At 35.1% G+C, this 21742-nt stretch overlaps 1 protein-coding gene across 1 annotated transcript in view; it reads right to left on the bottom strand.

Annotated features, from left to right (window-relative positions):
• Positions 1-21742, bottom strand: part of Gabrg3 (gamma-aminobutyric acid type A receptor subunit gamma3) — a 598523-nt gene that overhangs the window by 156161 nt on the left and 420620 nt on the right. The window lies entirely within an intron of this gene.

Below are 21742 nucleotides of genomic sequence, written 5' to 3'. Positions count from 1 at the left end.
CAGGAGGAGGGTAGAGAGAGAAGATGGAGGGAGGAGGGGGGAGGGTGGAGGATAGGAAAGGTAGCAGAATACAACAGTTACTAATAGGGCATTATGTAAAAATGTGGATGTGTAACATGATGTGATTCTGCAATCTGTATTTGGGGTAAAATTGGGAAGTTCATAACCAACTTGAATCTAATGATAATGAAAATATAGATAATGTCAAAGAGCTTTATAAATGTTTTGAACAACCAAATCAAAAAAAAAAAAAAAAAAAAGAATGAACATAGAAAAAAAAAAAAAAAAAAAAGAAATTCTATAGATAAAAGGCCCCACTATAACAGAAATGAAAATGCCTTTGATGGACTTGTTAGTAGATTGGATAATACTTAGGAAACCTCTGTGAGATTGAGTTTATGTCAAATTGGAAAGCAAAAAGAAACCAGCCAGAATAATGGAATAGAATGTCCCCAAATTATGGGTTATCTGCAAAAGGTGTAATATATTTATAATGGGAACATGAGAAGAAAAGCAAAAGAAGAAATTTTTGAAACAAAAATGATTAAGAATTTCTCCAAAATTAATATTAGGCACAAAGTCACATGTATTAACCCACTTTCTGTTGCTAATAACACAATAACACAGACTGGGTAAGTTATAAAGAAAAGAGGTTTATCAGCTCCCAGTTCTGGCAGTACAAGTTTTAGGGGTGATTGCCATCTCTCTGGCTAAGTCCCAAGGTATCACAGGATATCAGATGGAACAGCACTGAGAACAATGTACGTGTGTGTGACACGTGTGCAGGTGTATACACTCTGTTCTCCCTCTTCTTAAGCACCACCTGGAGTTGACAGGTAAGGGGATGGGCTCCACACTCATGACCTTTATCTAATCCTAACCAAACCCAAAGGCTCCACTACAAGTAGCTCTCCTAACACTTTACATTGGGGAATAGATTCCAACATGATCCTCAGAAAGGACAAACCACAGTGCCACAAATATAGGAAGTTCAGATAGCTCTAAGATAAAATAAATGCAAAAAACAGACATGGGCATATTATTTTCAAACTGCAACAAGTCAAAGATAAAGAAAAATCTTGAAAGAAGCAAGAGGAGAGGGAATTGCTGTCATTTTAAAGGCTTTGATATCTATCTCCAAAAAGCTAAAAGGGCAGGGTTCAATTGAAGAGGTTGTCCATGGTCCTGAAAAACAGGAAAGCAAGAAAATGACTTGAAAGCAAATGAATTTGAACTGTGGAATGTCCAAACCACTCTGTATGGTGTATATCCAAAATCTGACGCCTGTTCATGAGAATGTTGTCTCTATCATGCCAGATAACTGGGTTGGAACTATCCAGTTAAGCCGTGCTGTGCAGAGCATGCCAATTAATTCAAGGTATAATGGGATTAAATGAATAACTCCCTTCCTTAGTACCCTCTAATTCCTGGATTTCCTTTGCATTTCCCATCTCTAAATGTTTTTGTGCTTAATATAAGTAGCAGGTTCCTCTCACTCAAGGCATCATTGTAGGCAGCTTCATGGCCTCTTTTAGACTTGGAAGGAGCTCTTTTTCAGATGGAAACTCCTTCTGGACTGTTCAGAATTTCATTACTCATCAGACTGAGGCGTGAGTTGTTCACAGAGATGGCTCCAGAAGATCCTAACATATGGGAGAAAGAGTGAGGTAATAACAAGAAACAACCAGGAAGGGAGAAATCAAGAGAGTTTAGGGAAACACATGAGTTAGAAAGATGTTATGAACTTATCTCAAGGGGAAAGAAAGGTAGAGATGAAATGTTTAGATTATTTGCTTTTAAAATAATTATTTCACACATTTACTTGACAAACTGTAGACAGCTTAACGATAAAACTTCGATTCAGTGTTGTTACACAGTATTTGAGTCACACAATTTCAAATAAGTATTGAAATATCTGTAATTCTTTAAAAATTAATAAGAAGACTCTGACCATTACAATTTCACAACGATCCACCTTGCATATTTGATCCATACAAATTTAATTTCCAAGAAGAAAACGGAGACCTAACAGTGCCTGGTAGAGCACTTCATTCAAATTATTCCTTCTAAGCATGAACGTTAGCTGAAAATATTTGGGAGAAAAATCAGAATGTAGAAAAATTGGTATCTTATTCCCTCTTTCCACCTCCCCCTAAAATACTTGTTGAATAGATAAAAACTAGACATCTTTAGTTACACATAAGTGCAAAATTACAGCATTGGATGAAGAAATAATTTGATTCTGTCAGCTAGCTTCAGCAGCTGAGACTCACTTTCTCAACTCCCTCTGTAATTCTCCATCTTAAAATTGACTGCAAGTTGCACACTGATCTAAGCATAATTTTATTTTATTTTTTAAATGTTCATAGCAGCTTTATTTGTAATAACCCCAAACTAGAAACCAAAATAGTTGTCAGTAGGTAAATATTAAACAAACCAGCATATCTATAACATGGCAATAAACAACTTGTATGGATCTTAAGGGTACAGAGTAACTCTCTCTATTATATTTACAACTTTATGTGGATCTAGGCCAAAGTAAAAAGTTAAAAACAACCTCCCAAATGTCCAACTCTAATAATTTACCTGTATGCAACTAGTAACTCCATAGTGTCCTATTTTATTTTCTCCATCAAAACAAACCCCAAATCCATAACATTCAGAAACTATGATATGGGAGCTTTCAGCATGTTTCAAAAGGTAAATGGAATCATGACTATTCATACACAATGGCCTGACTTTATATGAATTCTTGCTTTTATCTAATTACAGATAAATGAAAAATAAGGTATGAATAAGACATGGTGGTCAGAAATACTGAACATAATTTTAAAAGTAAGGATCCTACTAATAAAGTGTGTAATTAAATTACTCAAATACAATTTAAACTCTAACCATATTTTGAATATATGAAATTATTTGTGCTATATTAACTGTAGGTAATAACTCCTCTCTAATGTTAGGACATACACATGATTTTTTTCTAAAAAATCAATTTTTCATAAATTATGTAATTTCCCAAATAATTGGAAATTGCTTTCTATTGCCTCTAAATTTTAAGAGTTCGCCATCGCCCGACTGACTTTTTTTAGTCAAACTCTTCTCCTATTTCTTTTGCATGAATTAATAGCAAATTTATGTGTAAGAATAACATAAAATGATATGTCAGACTTTTATAATTATTTCACTGAAATATTTTAATCATGACTTATTGTAAATACAAATCTCCTTTAAAAGTATAGTATTATATGCTAATTTCTCTGAAAGTTGCTCAGATGGATAAGGTATCATTTATAATCTATTTTTGGTTCATGGGCTATTTGTTCTCAAGGGATTATGGATCTTTTCCCTTTGGGGTTGCTTTAACTTGAAAAGCATTAATGCAAAGCAAATTTGGACAAAACATAAAAGTGTAATTAATGTATTATGCAATTAATTATATTCATTTTCACAGTGACTTGCAATAAACACAATACAAAGGAAATGGTTTCGCTCCTCTGAATTTTTTTTAAGGAAGCAAATATATCATTTGTAACTTGACATGAAAGGTTGAATTCAGAGTAATAAATACTGAAAAAAAAGAAAACTTTAATTTTTACTTTCTCAAGGGAAGTCATAATATTTGCCTTTTCCTTCCAAGAAGTGATATATGATACAAAGTCCTAGTCCTTAATGGAGTGGTACATGAGTAAAGGTGAAAGCTACATCAAATACAGAGCACTATAAAATTGATTTGTAGAATGCTCAACAAAAAAACCCCATAGCCCAGTCCTGTCTTTTCCAAGTTCACTTGTATGAGAGGATGAAAGAACGTCTCACTCCCCCTTCTCTGTACAACCTACTTCAAATGCATTAGCTTAGTTCATTGATTTGTGCTGTGAATGAACAATACAATGCAAGCATACTTAACATACTTTCTTAAGGATAGAGTTAATGCTGATTGAAAATAAGCCAATACAAAACAATGACATTCTGTATGTTACCACTGACATACCCATGAAATAAAGAAATTATAGAATAAAAGAACGAATGAGTGGTATTCAGTGTTTAAGGACAGGCGAAGTGAATATGGCTATAAACATGTGACATGAGGGACCTTGAGGATGCAAGGGTGTTCTGAGTCTTGACTGTGTCAATATCAATGGTTTGATATTGCTTTGTACAATTGCAAGATGGAATTGTTGAGGGGAAATGAGTAAAAGGTACATGGAAGCTTCATTATTTCTTGAAACTGCTTATAAATCTACAGTAATTTTAAGTAAAAAAGAATTCAGTAAAACGTTGTATGACAGAAAACATAAAGAGAAAATTAAGGGACCTTCTCAGAAAAATATGTTAAAAGAAGTCACATAAGAAAAATAATATTGATAAAATTGTACCTACATATAAAGGGAATTGTAATATGAGAAAAGTTGGGGAAATATTTATTTTATATTTTAATTCTTAATTGATCTAAACAATAACTGTTCAAAGTAATAATAGAAGCAATATACTGAGTGATTAGGCATCAATGGCATAAGCAACAAGAGAGAAATTGGGAAGACTCTTTATTAAAAGTCTCTTTACTATATGTTAAATTGTACGATGGTACTTGTAGGTGAATTTAGATTATTTAATAGTGTGCTGTAAATTCTATGGTTGCCAGGTAAAAATGGAAAAAAGCAAGTAGGGGCAATGACAACAGGGATCTAATATTCACATATGCCATATTTAAATACTTAAACTTTCAATTCTCAAAAAAAGGAGAGATAATGAATGCCAACAAAAGTAAAGAAATAGACAAGTGTGTTCCATATTTGAGGGGAGAAATGTCAACAGAAACTTTTTTGGTGCAGCTCAGGAGATGAACTCACTAGATAGACCTTTAAGGAAAGAATGACCAAGAAGTTTCATAACAAGAGAGGCTATCAATAAAGGGTTTGGAATCAGAAAGATGGGGTGGGGATGAAATTCTGTATCTGAAAAGTACAAACTGAAATGAAAATAAAATCAATATAGGAGCATAACAGAAGATTTAAGCTTATGGGAAAAACCATTGGATTTGATGATAGCTCTATTGAAATAATCTAATCTGAAGAACAAACGGGATTAAAGAAAAAAATGACAATGATTGGAGCCTTAGAGCCTAGTGTAACAACATCGAACATATCAAAACATGCATAATCTGAGTCCTAGAAAGAAAAAAAAAACAATAAGAATTTGTGACAAATTCCAAAAACTTACCTAGTTTGACACAGTCTTAATTGACACATCCCAGAAGCTTCATGAGCTTGAAATGGGATAAATGAAACTCAAGTAGGATAAATTCAGAGATCATAACTATATGCATCAAAGTCAAATTGGTAAACGTTAAAGACCAAGAGAAAATCTTGAAAGCAGAAAAATAAAATCAAGAGAGTAGTGTAAGAGATTCCTAAATCAGACTATGCCCGACTTCTCATGAGAAACTATGAAGGCCAGATGAAATGGGAAGGCATATACGTAGTGCCACTTATTGAGACCCTATCTCAAAATAGAAAATAAAAAGGGTTGGGGACATAGCTCAGTGGTAGAGTACCTCTGAGTTCAATCCTCAGTACCACCTTCTCCCCGCAAAAGAAAATAAGAGGGAAAAAAAAAGAATTAGTAAAGGCTAGAATTCACAAAAAGACACTGTTAAAAGTCACCATAGAAAACAGTTCCTCAAAAAACTAGAAATAGAATACCATTCCTGGATATATATCTGAAGGAAATTAAGTCAACATTATAAAGGGAATACCTGTACACCCATGTTCACTGAGGCAATATTCACAATAGCCAAGATATGGAACAAGCATAGGCCCTGTCAACAGGTGGTGGTTGAAGTAAATATATCTTGCTACAGTAGAGTAGCATTTAGACATAAAGAAGAATGAAGTTTTGGCACTTGCAGGGAAATAGTTGGAACTGGAGACTATCATGTTAAAAGAAGTCAGACACGGGAAGAAAGCACATTTTTTTTCTCGTATGTAGAAGCTAAAAAAAGAAGACCTGAAAATAGTAGAGGGACTATTAAGGAAGGAAGGGGAACGGGACCAAGGGGACCCAGGAGAGGACAAGAGAAGCAGAAGAGAAGGTGGACATGATCAAGGCATGATAAATGCATATTTGGAAATGTCACAGTGAAACCCATTAATCTGTATGATTAACAAGTATTAATAATTATAATTAAGATGAGAAAAGACTTTTGAAAAATAAGTAAGAAATCTGAATAGTTCTTTCTTGCCAAAATTAAACCTACAATTGCAATAGCACCTGGGAAAGAAAACCCCATGCCATGATGAATTTAATAGAAATTCTACCAGATATTAGAATGATATTCTAATAATATCATTCAAAAAACAACCCCATAAAAATGGAACTGTTCTGAGAATATTTTATGTGGCCAATACTACTTAAATATCAAATCAGACAAACACAGTAAGAAAGTTAAAAATACCAATATTTTTCATGAACACAAGTGCAAAATAATTTTTAAAAATAGCAAATTGAATCCAAAAGATTGAATTAAAAAATGCTAAGTTTATCCTAGCAATAATTAAACATGTAAAATTCAATCAAATTGTCAATCAGTTATTCACCATATCAACAGGTTGATGGAGAAACATCACATAATTTCAATTGATGCACAAAACATGTTAGACAAATTTGACACCCATTTGTGACCAAAACTCTCAGAAAATTAGGCATAGAGGAAAACACCCTGATGTTAATAAATACCATTTATAAAATCTTTCATCTAACATCTCACATTATGGTAGAAGAATAAATGCTTTCTCCCCAAATTGAGGCATAAAAATAAAATCTAAGTCATACAGATGGAAAGTCTCCCTAATTGTTTATATACAAAATCCCAATGAATCTATATTAGAAAACCAACTTTTAGATGTATGAGTGAGTTTGACAATGTCATAGGTTTCAAGATCAACATACAAAAAAGTATTATTTTTAAATACTGGTGATGAATATATGGGCAACAAAAATTAAAAACAAAATAACATTTGCAATCACTCCAAAAAAGTTATTTAGCTAGGTATAAGCCTAGCACATTGTGTGTAATCTCTGTGCTAAAAGTTACAAAACATTGATGAAATAAAAGAATATTTAAACAATGTGATAAAAATAAAAGATTGAAATAATGGAGAGACATATGTCCTTTGTTTGGAAGACTCAGTACAGGAAGCTGTCACTTATCCCCAGTGCCTTCCAAAATTCCAACAAGATTGTGTTGGACACTTGGACAGGCTTATTCTTAAAACTATACGGAAAGCTAGAGGAACTTAAATAACTGCAGTAATTTCAAAGTAGAGGAATTAAAGTTGAGGGAAGCACTCTACCCAAGTCAAGGTTTACTATGTAGCTACTATAACCAAGACTATTGGAAGGTAGACATAGATCAATGAAGTGGAATAGAGACCCTAAAATACATCCAAGTGATTTTCTTTTTACAAAGGGGGAAAAAATCAAGTCAACAGAAGAAATATGACCTTTTGACACATGGCACTGGAGCAATTTGGAGCAATTAGACTTTTATGGGCAAAAAAATTTGATCTAATTTTCATATCATATGCAGAATTTAACTCTAAATAAATTTAATTATTAAACTTTTTTCTTTTTAGAAGAAAACAAAAGAGATCTTTCAGTCCAAAGTCTAGATGACAAGTTTTAAGATGTCATACAAAAGCAAGATCCACAAAAGAAAAAAAAAGATATATTGAATTTATCAAAATGAAAACCTTGCTCTATCAAAAACCCTATCTATAGGATGAAATATAGGCTATAGACTTAGATAAAATATTTGAAATCCACATGACTGATAAAACCCTTATGCCTAGAATGTATAAAGATCATGTAAAACTTGTTAGTAAAAAAATCCAGTTCTATCCTAGGTTTCAGCACCAAAAACAAAACAAAACAAAAAAAATCCAAACAATCCAATTAGAGTTTGGGCAAAAGACACAAAGAGACATTTCATCAAAAAGAAAGTATGTATGGCAAATAAACAGATGGAAAGAAGTTTGAAATAATCTACTGTCATGGCAGAGTAAATATATGATGACCTATTACTGCAAACCAATGTAAAAACTAGTGATAATTCCAAGTACTGGCAAGGTTATAAAGAATCTGAATTTCTTCAAAATATAAATTTCTGAAAATAGGATGGGAACAATGTCCGAATCTGATTGTTGTTACTACCTTCCTTCAACCTATCAGAGACATGCTGTCCTCATGTCCACTCCATGGGTCATGGTGCATCCCCATTGCCCCACATTTTTGTGGACCTGTGTTTTCTCCTGTCCTATTAGCAAATTGTTGCCCATTATCCACCCTGTCTACCCTCAACCATGGCATATCCCACCCCTCATGCTTCCAGGATTCTGGGTTTTGTAGTCTCTGATCTAATAAATGACAATTTGGTATATTAATTTTGCACGTTGAGTGTAGAGCATTGAAGAGGGATGGGCCTTCAAATTATTTTTTCTCATACTCTCTAGGTCTGGTTACACTAGATTCTCTGAGCCTCAGATCTGTCAGAAAAGACTGAAAATATTCACCCAGCTCAAAGAAAGAGACTTCATGCTGATAATATGAGAACAGAGGAGAAACTAAGCAATTCTTCCTCTTTATCTAGCAAAACATATGTTGTCGTCCTTTTTTTTTTTAAGGGCTTGATTGAAGCAGAATTCATCATTTAACTAATTATCCATAAAACTAAATATACTGCACTTGCTACTGTTTAAGAAATGCAGTCAATTCAGATAAAAGTTAATAGGGGAGGTTTGGGAAAAAGAAGGGATTTAGGATGTCTTCAAGTCTTCACACAGAGTTGTTGACTTCATCTGCCTGTGGGCCCTGGGTACGCTCAACTCCATATTATTCATTATTATTCATTTACTACTGAAGATGATTCTGCATTTTAAGGAATAACTTGACTCTGAGTAGTTCTGTTTCCAGAAATAGCCAAATTAAACAAAGTGGCCCTGATAGATAGAAGCCAACAGTAAATTTCACTCTCCCTCATCTTTGCTCACTATTTACAGAAGCTGGGTGAAAGCTGTATGAGAATCTTGGTGGTATGTGCACATTTATAATGGAAATTAGCAGAAAGCAAACTGATCAGAGACTTGGAATACACATGCTGAGTCAACAGAACATGGAATATCAGTGCTCAGCAAAGATCATGTCATCAGCTGGGACCATTGCTGCCACCCGGGAGAGTCCCTGTTTCAGAACTGAGAGAGAAGATAAAATGGCACTCACCCATTGGAGAGGGCTCATGGGAAGGCAATAGGTAAAGGCTCTCAAAACCATAATAATAGCTCCTAAATGATCATGTGCTTGTCACTCAAGGCAGCTAAGTCAAAAGACACCATTTTAAAAGTTGGGGGAAAATGATAGAACTGTGGAGATTGTAAGCATCATCAGGAATACAGAAGAGGAAAACTGAAAATCAGAATAAGGGATGGCTTGCTTTTAATTTTTTTTAAGGTTGTATTGATTCAAGTTTTGAGGTTCTAGCTAGAGTTCAACCAGTGGCCTTCTTGAATAGCTGCTTAAATTCACACTCAGAGGATTTCCCTTATTTAGATCTGAAAACTCCAGGTCTACTATACCTCATTCCTAATTGCCCCAGCTAGGTACCAGACAACCTGGGATGTACCTATGCTCTCGAGCCTGAGAAATTACACAAATAAGCCAATCCACTAAGGGCCTGTAAACCTCCTAACACCCACTTGCCATTACAGCTTTGGGCATGCTGTTATTCTGTGGGCCTACATGGTAGCCTTCTCTAGTTTGAACTGTAAGTAACAGAATTCTACCCTTCCTCTATCCAAGTATCAGGTATGTGCCCCATCAAAGAGTCTTTAAAAATATAAAACATTGCCCAAAGTTAAGATGTTAGACAATGGCCAAGTGGAGCCTAGCTGGAAAAATAAGGAAAATACTCCTCTTCCATCCACAAAGCCCTCTGGGTGGGGCACAGAGCCCCCTCAGTAGTTCACCTTTCTGATGGTTAGATTTGACTTAGGCAGCAGGAATCTTGCATTTTAAAAATCTCAGGTGCCTAATGTAGTGTCTGAAACTGTTTTTGTTTACTTAATGCTTTACTCATAGACTAAATGAATACTTAGACAACAATGTCATTTGACAACATCTGGAAATTAAGTAGAAAGATAATTTAATGCCAAATGATTTATGTTAGATTGTCCTTATGCAAAAATTGTAAGACAAAATGATTTATAGCCTAGGAGTTTCTATGTCTTTGCTATCTCCCTAAGACTAGAACCTCTGTATAAAAAATACTTATCTTACACTTTTCCAATGTTGCAACAGACAAGAAACTTCCAAGTGTAATATCCACAGGTTTGAAAATCACCTGGACAAAAGAGAGGGAGAAGTTTTATAATGGGGGGGGGGGATGGAGCTGGTCAGTAATCACGAATGGAGTTTGTAATATGTTGATTTGAAAACTCTATGTTTCTGGGATGAACAGACCTATCATTGGGCAAGAAGTAAGTGTATAGAGAGCATTTTATATGGGAAAGGCACAAGCTTGTTCTGCGTGTGTGTGCTAAAAAAAGAGCTCCCTAACTGGGGCATGGTAGGTCCACAAGAGGAATAGAAAGAGCAGACAGCTGCAGACAGGGCAGAGAGGAGCCCCTGAAGCCCCAGGTGGTTTGGGTAACAAAACACAGAGGAAATTGGTCTGGTGACCTAGACAGAATCCATCTAAAAGAGAGTATGAACCTTACCCATTGCAGAGAAAGGGTCCTTTGGAAGGTTAGTCCAGAAAAGTTTCCAATGTGTGGAAATTCATTGAATTGCCTTAATATCTTAAGCTTTGTTCTGAAAAGCTGTATAATACCTAAATGTTCAAGATGTTTTATGAAACCTTAAAATGTTCTAGAGCTTGATCAATGGAAAAAAAATATGGCTGCACCCCCCAAGGTAGCCCCTGTCCCTATCCCAAGCATAGCCTCCCCCAATATCATCATTTTCCATTAAATTGGTATACTTGTCACAATTGAGCATACATGGACCATCATCCTAGGAATCCATACATAGTCTTTGCAATAAATAGTGTTGGCTCTTGGTGTTGCACTTTTCATACTGGACAAAATTATAACTTGTTAAGAAGTTCTTAAGCAATCTTTATGCATCCTCCACAACACACAGACTTGTCTCACTTAAAAGTTCATCTTTCCCATTCCCTAAGCCGTGGCAGTCAATGGTCTTTTTATGTCTCCATAGTTTTGCTTTTTCTGAAATTCCATGTAGTTGGATTCATGCACTATGTAATCTTAGTGATATGCTTCTACAGTTTCTCCATGTCTTTTCAAAGTTTTATAGCTCATATCCTTTTAGTGCTGAATAATATTTCATTGTCTGGCTATACCCCACCTTATTCATCCATTCACCTACTGAAGGACATCTTGGTTGACTCCAAGATTTGATAATTAATAATAAAGCTGATATGAACTTCTGTGCTCAGGTTTTTTCTTTTTGTACAGAAAGAAGATTCTAATTCCTTTAGATAAGTTCTAAAGAGTGTAATTTCTAGATGGTATGGTAGAAGTATGTTAATTCTGTAAAAAACTGCTAAAATGTCCTCCAAAGTGGTTGTCCTTTATTGTATTCCTACCAGCAATGAATGAGTATACCTCAGCAGCATTTGGTGGAATCAGTGTTCTGGATTTTGACCATTCTAATGGGTGTGCAGTGATTGCATATGATCTTTTAAATAAACAAGTACTTAAGAATAATTTTAGATTTACAGAAAAGTTTCAAAGATAGTAAGGGGAAATATCCTTACGTCCGTCACCTTTTTTTCTCTCTTTTGGTTAATCTTATATTACCATGGTTCATTGATAAAGCTATCAGTATACTTATCTAGTTTCTCCAAGTATCCATTTTCCGTTCCAAATCCCATCGTACAATACCTTCCTTGTTCCTCCAATTTGTGAGTTTCTCCGTCTTTTCTTGTCTGTGATGACCTTGAGAGTTCTGAGGAGTACTAGTCAAGGATTTCATTAAATATCCATCAATTTGGCTACAATGGGGTCATGAGTTTTTGAGGACTCCCTCAGAGATGAGGAAATTGTCTCAACATGTTATCATATTCTCAGCAGGACTTACCACTGGCGAGGCTTTGATCAACTGGAAGAGATAATGCTTTTGGGGTTTCTGTATGGTGCTTACTTTACTGTTACCTTCCCTTCTCTCCTCTTTGAAAGAAAGCCATCAAATCCAGCTTGCATTCAAGCAGGGATGGGGTAGTATTAAACTCCTTCTACTGGCAAAGATTATCTACATAAATTATTTTGAATCCCTCTATGAGGAAGATTTTATTTTTATCCTTATTTTTGTGTGTGTGTTTAATCACTTGTATCAATATAGACTTGTATGTATTTTATTCTTTGGAATAAAACTCAAATCCAATTACTTATTTGGTTGTTGAAATTGTTTGACCACTGGAAACTCTCTCGACTGGCTCCTGTAATCCTTTGATGTGTTTCTACCACTTACATTTTTAGCAGTTTATTACCTTCTGATACTAAAAGGTGCTCCAGGGTGTTCCTGTATTTTCCCTGCCCAAGTCTTAAAATCAATGTTAAAGTTTGAATATGCAGGGATCTTATTTTAGGTTTAATGTGGAAAATGTAATGTCCTACTATTATGAACCTAATATTCTTTCAGCACTTCACATATTAGGTTTCTATGCAAGCAACAATCCATCTTTGTGATCTCTCTTCCATTTTATTTTCCTACCAATATCATGCTTTCTTCTTTGCTCCAAATACGTATTAGTTATCTGGCTCTGTTTTGATACAGACCACACTCTTGACTTCCAAGAATACTACTTCTGGTGTGAGGACAGAATTATCATGGTAGAGCTGGTGATCAGTCACCCTGAGGGCCAGAGGCAGTGGGTGTACAGAGTAAAGAATGCCTATTACCCTCGGTTATTATACACTGACACATGCGATCAGAACACACATAGGGATCTAGTCCAAGCCTGCTAATAACACAGATTTCTGAACTCTTCTTGTGTTCAACATGAGTAAGAGTCACTGAACATCACTGTTTCAACACTTTTCTTATAGTCCAAACTCATGCACCAGTAAGCAGGAAAAACATCTATTAACCACACAACCCTCCCCAGTCCAGGTTTGACCAAAACCATGGGGTGACACAATATACACAAGCTCTAAGATATGTGGTGCATTTTGGTTGACCATATATGAAGGGAAATCAGAAAGCACCTCAAGGAAGGAAGCTGAGCTAGGGACCAAGTGTGTGCACCCCAGTATCAGGGAGCCCAGCTAAGAAGCACTGATGATCCTGCTGGTCACAGCTACCACAGAGGGACTGTGACAATTCAAAGAGGGCATCTCCAGCAACTGGGATCCAAGCAGGACCTGTTTTGTGCCCTGGGTGCCCTGCATGTTTGGTATGGCCAGCCTCAGCCATCCCAGGTACAAGAGAGAGACTTGAATTTTTGAAAGCCCTCTAAAGTATGAGGAATTCTGAGGCATGAAGCCTAGATGTTAGTTATTTAAAAGCATTTTTAGTTCACATCATTGTCTTCTGAATTCCATCTTCTCCATTGAGAAGCTAACTCTCAATCTAATGAGTGCACCTTTGATGGAAATGAGTGTTTTTGCTCTGGGTGCTTTCAAGATTTTCCTGTTTGCTCTGGTTTTCAGTTGATTACCTTGGTGAGTCTAAGTATTTTTTAATCACTTCCATATTCAACATGATTAGAGTTCACAGGGGTTTTTGAATTTTTGATTTGATGTCTTTCATCCATTTTGAAAATTTCTCAGCTCTTATTAGAGCTTAAAATACTGCTTTGGTTTCATTTTTCCCTTGTTTATTTAACTCTATAAATATATATACATATATAATATATACATATGCATGTATGTATATATATAATGGATTTATACTGCATAACTTGTTTTCTACTTTTGTTTCTGTATTTTCCATTTTTTGGACTTTTCAACATTTTATTTTAAAACTTTTCTTCTGATCTATTTTATTTAGCAATTCTCTTATCAGTGCTCTGAAATTCCAGTTAGGATTATTCTTTCAGAATTTATTTTCTTTTTCTTTTTCTAGTGTACTATTCCAATTATATATTTTATCTTTTAATTATTTGAACATTGTAGAAATAGTCCTTTGAAAGTCTGGTAATTTATCTAAATCTTCTGTGCATCTGTTTTTATTTCCTGCATTCCTCCTGTTTGTTGTCTATGAATGGAAAATAGATCTCCTTTTATGTCTGCTCATTTTCTATTCACCCAGACATTGAATATGAAAAGTTGTAAACATAATTCAGGACCTATGACAGAAGTACATAAGAGAGGATTTGCATTTGATTCTGAGTAATTAGAAGCTCAGACAGTCCTGCCTTCACTTAATGTGATTTTAGGATTGCATGATCTCCTGGGCTCATTCCTTGGAAGAGTTAGACTCTCATTCATTCTTACTCCTAGGATAGATGTATTTGGGATCCATACCCCAAATGGAGGATGTTTGCAGGATGACCCCTTGGTGCACCTAAGACCCATTTTGTCTTTTAGATTCGCTCATAGAAGAAGACTAACCCCAAGTGATCATCTTTCTAATTTTTTCCCTTTTTCTGAAGTTGGTCCCTGAAATCTTTATTCTCTTGTTAGCTCACCAAAATGTTTCAGCACTGTTTTAAACTTTTTAAGTTTCTCATTCAGGTTAACTTGAATGATACAGTCTGCTATTACCAGTCTCAAAATTCTCATCACATGTATAATTTTTCCCCTTTGATTGGATGGTTTCTGTAAATACATGGGAAGAGAAATTAACTCTAATATTATTAATTCAATAGTAAGCAACGAATGCCTGAAATACTGCTATTCCATATTTTTCTTCTTTCTGAAAGATTGCCCTTTTCTGTACTGCATTTTAAAAATAAAATGACCAGAATAAAAATGGAGTTTAAAAATTCCCTTATAGTGTCAAAATTCTTTCCTGTCAGTGTTTGGGCTAGGGACCAATCATTTGAGTGAAGGCAAACACCAATATGTTAGAATTTCATTTGATGAAATGAATACAGCCTTATTTTTAAGTTTAACCTCATGTTAAAAGACATGATATTCTTCTTTAGTTAACAATTTACTCTTATCTTTTGCCTATTTATTTGAAGTCTGTGCCAACAAAGAGGTAGCAAAGAGACAGGAGGCATGAGCAGGGTAAGGGCAGGTCCCCATGGGAAAACTTTGTATATATCTATGAGAACAAACAGGTCAGAACAGAAGGACAGCAGGAGCACTGGGTTACTAATTTGATGGATAATGAGCACAAATACAGTAGCTTCTTCCCTTTTTTTGGTATTGGGGATTGAGCCCACAGCTGCTTTACAATGTAACTACATTCCCAGGATTTTTCATTTATTTTTATTTTTGAGACAGGGTCTTGCCAAGTTGCTGTGGTTGGCCTTGAACTCCTGATTCTCCTGTCTCAGCCTCCCCAGTTGCTGGGACTATAGGTGCTATAGCACTCAGGTAGAGTAGACCCTTCCCTTATTTGTGTTTCACTTTCCATGCTTTCAATTACCTGAAGCCAACTGCAGACTGACAATATTAAAAAAGAAAATTCCAGAAATAATTGATGTTTTAAGTTGTGGGTCATTCCCAATAGTGTGATGAAATCTTGGGTCCTGCCTGGGACACAAATCATCCTTCTGTTCAGGGTATCCACGCTTCACTGAAGTATCTGCCAATGGCTAGTGAGGCCAGCACAAATCTATAGGAGGTGAACTGAGCCATTACCCAGGATTAAACAGACAGCACTCAGGTCATTTGGGTGAAGTTAAGGAAGTTAGTCATGTTTCAAGACCTGGGAAATAGCATTGGAGGTTTATAGGATGCTCTGACTCTAGAAGAAGTGAAGGCAGTATCTACAAAAGATTTCATTTTATGAACAGGATTAGATCCAGGTGTTTTATTACAATATAGTGGATCTAAGAATTTTGTTATTGGTATTGTTCATCTGAAAACAAGTTAATACCTATTCAAAGGCCACATATTTCAAGCTTGATAAATAAACTACTTTTATAGCAGCTTAGAGTAAAACTTTTGTATAGCCTTTAAAAATTTCAAACTGTTCCGCAAAGACAGGGTTTTGTAACTCTTTGTAATAAAATATACTTTCAGAAATGTTCATCTGGTCACTATTAGAAGCTGAGGAGAAAAGGTAGGTAACTGAGTAAAGAACAAAAACAGGTAAATGAACTAAGGTTGACAAGAGTATTCTAGGAGGATGGATGAGAAGTCTGTGCCAACAAAGAGGTGACAAAGAGACAGGAGGCATGAGCAGGGTAAGGTCAGGTCCCCACGGGAAAACTTTGTATATATCTATGAGAACAAACAGGTCAGAACAGAAGGACAGCAGGAACACTGGGTTACTAATGGGGATAAGGACTCAGTTACAAGTTTTCTGATGGGTGAAGTCTCATTTCAGTGTCTCTTTCTGACAGCAGATATCACCTGCCAGTCTCTGCCCCATACCTGAGTAGGGAAAGCCCAGTGATTTACACATGGATCTTTTCAATAACTGACACATCTCCATGTTATCCATCTAAAACCTTTTTTTCCCCATTCAATAATTTGTCAGTAACCTTCAGGCAACTAAACCCTTCTGGTGACTTCACCAATCCTGTTCTCTAAAGGTCTAACCCAGGCGGCAAATGAATGCTGAAGAACCACAGTGCTTGAGTTTCTTTAGCGGTAAGGAGTTATGCAGACCTGGTTGTTTGGACTGTGCATTTTTTCACAATAATAAAATCACCATAAGTCTTCTGTGAACAACCATCGAAATATGGAGAAAGAGAGAAGAGCTTTAATTTGCCCTTGGACACAGTACTTATCCTAAGGATGAGTCTCCAAAGAGAAAGGCTAAAGTTGAATCTTATCTATGCTGCCAGACATTCTGTAGGTAGGTTAGAGACCAAGTTCATCTCTGTTTAGTGAGTATAGGACATAGTTCTCACTAATTGCACAATGAACAAACCAACCCCATACAATGACAGTGGAACTAATGACATCAAGAGAGGGAAGTTCTCTTTAAATCAACCTATTTCTTCTCAGTCCAATAAGTTCATTGGGAATTTGGAAACTTCATGGGCACATTCTCATCAAATTATGGAAAATAATGAAATTATACAGTTATAAATCATTTAAAATCCTGCATATCTTCCCTTCATGATTTAGTTCTAAAATTTTTTTTTTTTCCTAAATATCATTTAAAACAATAAACACATGAATGGAGAGGTAGCAAAGGGAAAAGAACTGGTCAATTCTTGATACAAAAGAATTTAGATATTAGTATCTTGGCAATGTATAAGGAAGGCCGCATTTTAATTGTATTTTAAAGTAAACAAATTAATTTTAAACATTCCTAAATAATTGCAAAGCACTTTGAAAAATCATGGCCAAGTGAATAAGAAAGTGAGGAATCTGGTTAAACATATTAAATTGCAAACTCATAAAATAAATGTGTTAATTACCATACTATAGATTAAGAAAAAAAAGCCCTAAAAGGATACTTTTAAATATAATGATGACTACTGATGACTGTTTAATATTCTAACTACTCACGACTGTCTAGTATTACCATTGTCAGGAGAAGGAGAAACAAACATTAATGCTCTCAACATCAACTCTTCTACAGAAAAAAAAATATTATGTGAGAAATATAAGCTAACTTCAAAATGCCCTTTGATAATAAAAAATAAGAAATTTAAATTTTATATATAGCCTGGAAAACATAGAATGAAAATAAAATAAAAATGTACATCCAACAAACATGGGTTTTAATTACATACATAGAATAGACTCTTATACATAAATATGTAACTCTCATTTCTCTTTTCACCAAAAAACAGCCCAGCTCTGTCATTCTGTACAAAGAGCATCTTAGTAAAATGGGTATTTAACTTCTGACTCAACTCTGACCTTTTCCGTCTTTGTGTGAAGATCTGGAAGTACTGTCATCACTCAGAGGAAATAACCTTAATAGTCTCGAGGCAGAAAATTGAAGACATTTTAAGAAAATGGACCAAATGCTCAGAGTCAACCACTCAAATATCAAGTATAAGATGATGCTTTAAGTCAACTCTAAAATAAAATACTCTCCGTCCTCCCCAAGAGTTCTGAGGTCAAGCACAGGCGACAGTCTCTTTTGGAAAAAAAAATACTCCTAAGTTAAGGGTTTCTACAGATGTCAGAGCTGCAGCTTGTGTATTTTGATATATTAATTGAAAATGAATTATGGTTTGAACAAAGGTTACTAGGTATATCTAGGGAAGGTGAAGGTATTATGAAGAAACTGTTGCTATGTAATTAAATAAGGCACTTGAATATTGATTAACCATAGAGATTAGAAACCATTATTAAGCATGTTAAGCATAGGTTTGAGACCAGCAGAAAGAGCACTTGTTCATCTCTACAGGAACTAAGGGCCCTTTCTTTCCTGTGTTTCTTTGCACAGAATTGACAGCCATTTATATTTCCATTTTTATCTTAACCATTCTTATTTTGTTTTCAGGGTTTTCTCAAACAGCTTCAGAATGAACTCATTGCAAGTGTCCAGTAGAAAGTCCTTCATTACTAACTTGACTTCCTGCAGTTGAGGGTAATAAATAACAAAGTTTAGCTAAACAGACACTGTGCCATTCACTTAGCTTTTGAATTTATTCTCCTAATATTCTCATAGATTTATAAATGGGAGGAAAGACACTCCCTTCCCCCCCTTTTTTAAGACAGAGTCTCACTAAGTTGCTTAAGGCCTTACTAAATATAGAGGCTCGCTTTGAACTTGCAATCCTCCTGCCTCAGCCTCCCAAATTTCTGGGATTACAGGTATGAATCACTGTACCCAGCAAGACCCTCGCTTTCAAATGTTCAAAGTTAGAACTAAATTTATAAACTATTGCTGTGATGATGGGAAGGATCCCCTCACCATGGAGCAAACAAATTCCTACCTAGCTGTCAAGTGAGCAAATGAGACTCTGTCCTTGCCTTTCTAATGCTGCTTCTTAGCTTTTACCTGTAGTGTTTTCCCTGTCTCGTCTGTCTTTGTATTTACCTCTGACTATGCAGACTTTATTTGTATTTCAAAGAGTCCTGTGTTCTGTCTTCTGTCAAATTCAGTAAATAGTCAGGAAGAATCAGTAAGCCATTTTCTGAATTCAAAATTATTTAATTGTATAGTGTCTTGCCTTGTGCTTATAACAGGCATGTGTATGATGACAAAACATTTTGAATTCAGGAGTCCTTATGCACTTCCACTATACCATACTTGTATGAAACTAGTCTGTATAAGTTATTTCCAGACCTAATAAAAAAATAAACTAGTTATAAATAAATATTTTCTTTGTTTCTCTTACCATAATTTGCACCCGCATACACAGAAAATATATACAAATGTATATATTCATGATGGGAATTATGAATAAATATTTATAAACAATAAATATTTATAAATTTAAAAATTTATACACAATATAAGAAAGAAGATAAATCAATTTAATGAGTATGGTTTTGAGAAGGACAATAAAATATCACTTGTTCTTTCAACTCTAATCTCTGAAAATTTACAACAGAAGACATCTATACAACTTGAAACATATCATCTTAAAAATAATTCATCTTAAATATTAGGTACTATGTAAGGTCTTGCCTTCCAGAAACTGCTATTCATAAAGGACAGTCCAAGGCCTTTCCTTAGATGGCTTTGTTTTGTAATTATAAGCAATGCAGATATAAAAGGGTTTGATTTTCATTTATGGATGGTATAGGTGGTAAATATTACTGTGGTTTGAATGTGGTGTGTCCCCCATGGGTTCATTTGTTAGAAGTTTGATTGTCAACATGGTGATGTCAAGAGGGAGCAGAACTTTTAAGAGGTGGAGCCAAGTGGGAGATCTTGGGAGTATGCATCGCCCCCCAGAAGGGATCAAGTGGTTCTCGTGGAACCCCTGTGAGTTCTCAGGAGAAGATTGTGAAGGAGCAAGCCTGACCCCAACTCACTCTCTGGCTTCCTTTCTCACCCGTTAATATTTCCCTTTTGCACACATCCCACCATTGTGATGCCATCTATCAAGAGGCCCTCTCTTGAAACTAAGCAGAAGCCCTTACTATGCCCTTGAATGTCCAAAACTGTGAGCTAAATAATTGCATCCAGCCTTAACATTTCATTGAAGCAATGGATAATGTACTAATACATAGTAAAATTTCGGAAAAGGAAATGCCTTTGATAATGAGATAAGAATTGTGATATTGCAAACACCAAAAGAAAATACTGTTATAAAAATTCTGTATTCATATTAGCTATGTGCCAATCACTGTCAGCTGTATTAGGAGGTTGGAGGGGAATGTAGGAATTGGAATGGGAAAGGGATGGATAAGCAAAAGCAGAGGAAAATTTGAGAACAAGGCACATTAAAAATCAGGAAAAAATATGTCCTCTCTGTGCCAGGAAATGTGTATGTGGTATCTCAAGGGACTCAGGTGAGTAGAATAAGGGAGAAGTGTTAATAGAGAGATTAAACCAAAGTTAAATATGTAGGGTGGAATGTGATGGTGCTGAATATTGCCCAAAAAGCCACGTGGAGAATACTGGCTTTGATGAGTCAGAAAATATGGAGAAATTACAGGTTCTAGATATAATAACTGATTGCTAGAATTATAAGCTCTCATAGTCATCATTTTCTTATGTAACAAGGTTGGAACTGCAGAAACTGTAGAAGAATGCATGCTAGCCAAAATTAAAATTGCAGTTGTTTGTGTCTTTAGTTTTAGAGAATCATGTCAACACACTGTTATTGGGGTGAGCTCTTTGCTCCTTTGTCCCTTTTAGTGAAGTTGTATGTTTCACTTGTCCTGAAATCACATTTATTTGCCAGAGTATCAATTTCATCTTTCCATTTGTCAGGGCTGATGCAACTGCTAGAATAAAACAGAGTCAGCACTCTACCTTAGAAGAAATAAAACCAAGAATCAATAAGTGGAATGGCAATAGCAAAGCATAGCAAAGGAAGTGAGTGTAAAAACAGACCCTTATAGAATGTGAGAAAATCTTTGCCAGCTACTCTTCTGAAAGAGTATTAATATACAGAAAACATAAAGAACTTAAAACAATTAACACCAAACATAATAATAATAATAATAACACCCAATCAGTTAAGTGGGCAAATGAACTAAACAGGCATTTCTCAGAAGAAATACATATAGTCAACATATGTATTAAAACATGTTCAACATCTTTAGCAATCAGGGAAATGCAAATCAAAACTATATTAAGATTTCATTTCACTTCAGTTTGAATAGCCGGCATCAAAAATATAAGTAACAATAAATGTTGGTGAGGGTGTAATAAAAAAGGTGTATTTGTGCATTGTTGGTAGACTTCAAACTAGATAATTACTGTAGAAATTGCAAGAAATTGGTATGAAGATTCTTCAAAATACTAGGAATGGGACCACATATAACCCAGCTACTCCAGTCCTTGGTATTTAATCAAAAGATAAAAAATCAGCGTACTATAGTGTTATGTGCATTCCAATGCTTATAGCAGTGCAATTCATAATAGTCAAGTCCAAAAACCAACATGTCCTAGATGTCCATCAACAGATCAATAGTAAAGAAAAAGTATATATATATATATATATATATATATATGT

The sequence above is a fragment of the Marmota marmota genome, unplaced genomic scaffold, assembly GCF_001458135.2.
Source record: "Marmota marmota marmota unplaced genomic scaffold, marMar, whole genome shotgun sequence".
NCBI classification, from domain to species: domain Eukaryota; kingdom Metazoa; phylum Chordata; class Mammalia; order Rodentia; family Sciuridae; genus Marmota; species Marmota marmota.
The sequence above is the reverse complement of the archived record's forward strand: the minus strand, read 5'-3'. Positions and strand labels throughout refer to the sequence as shown.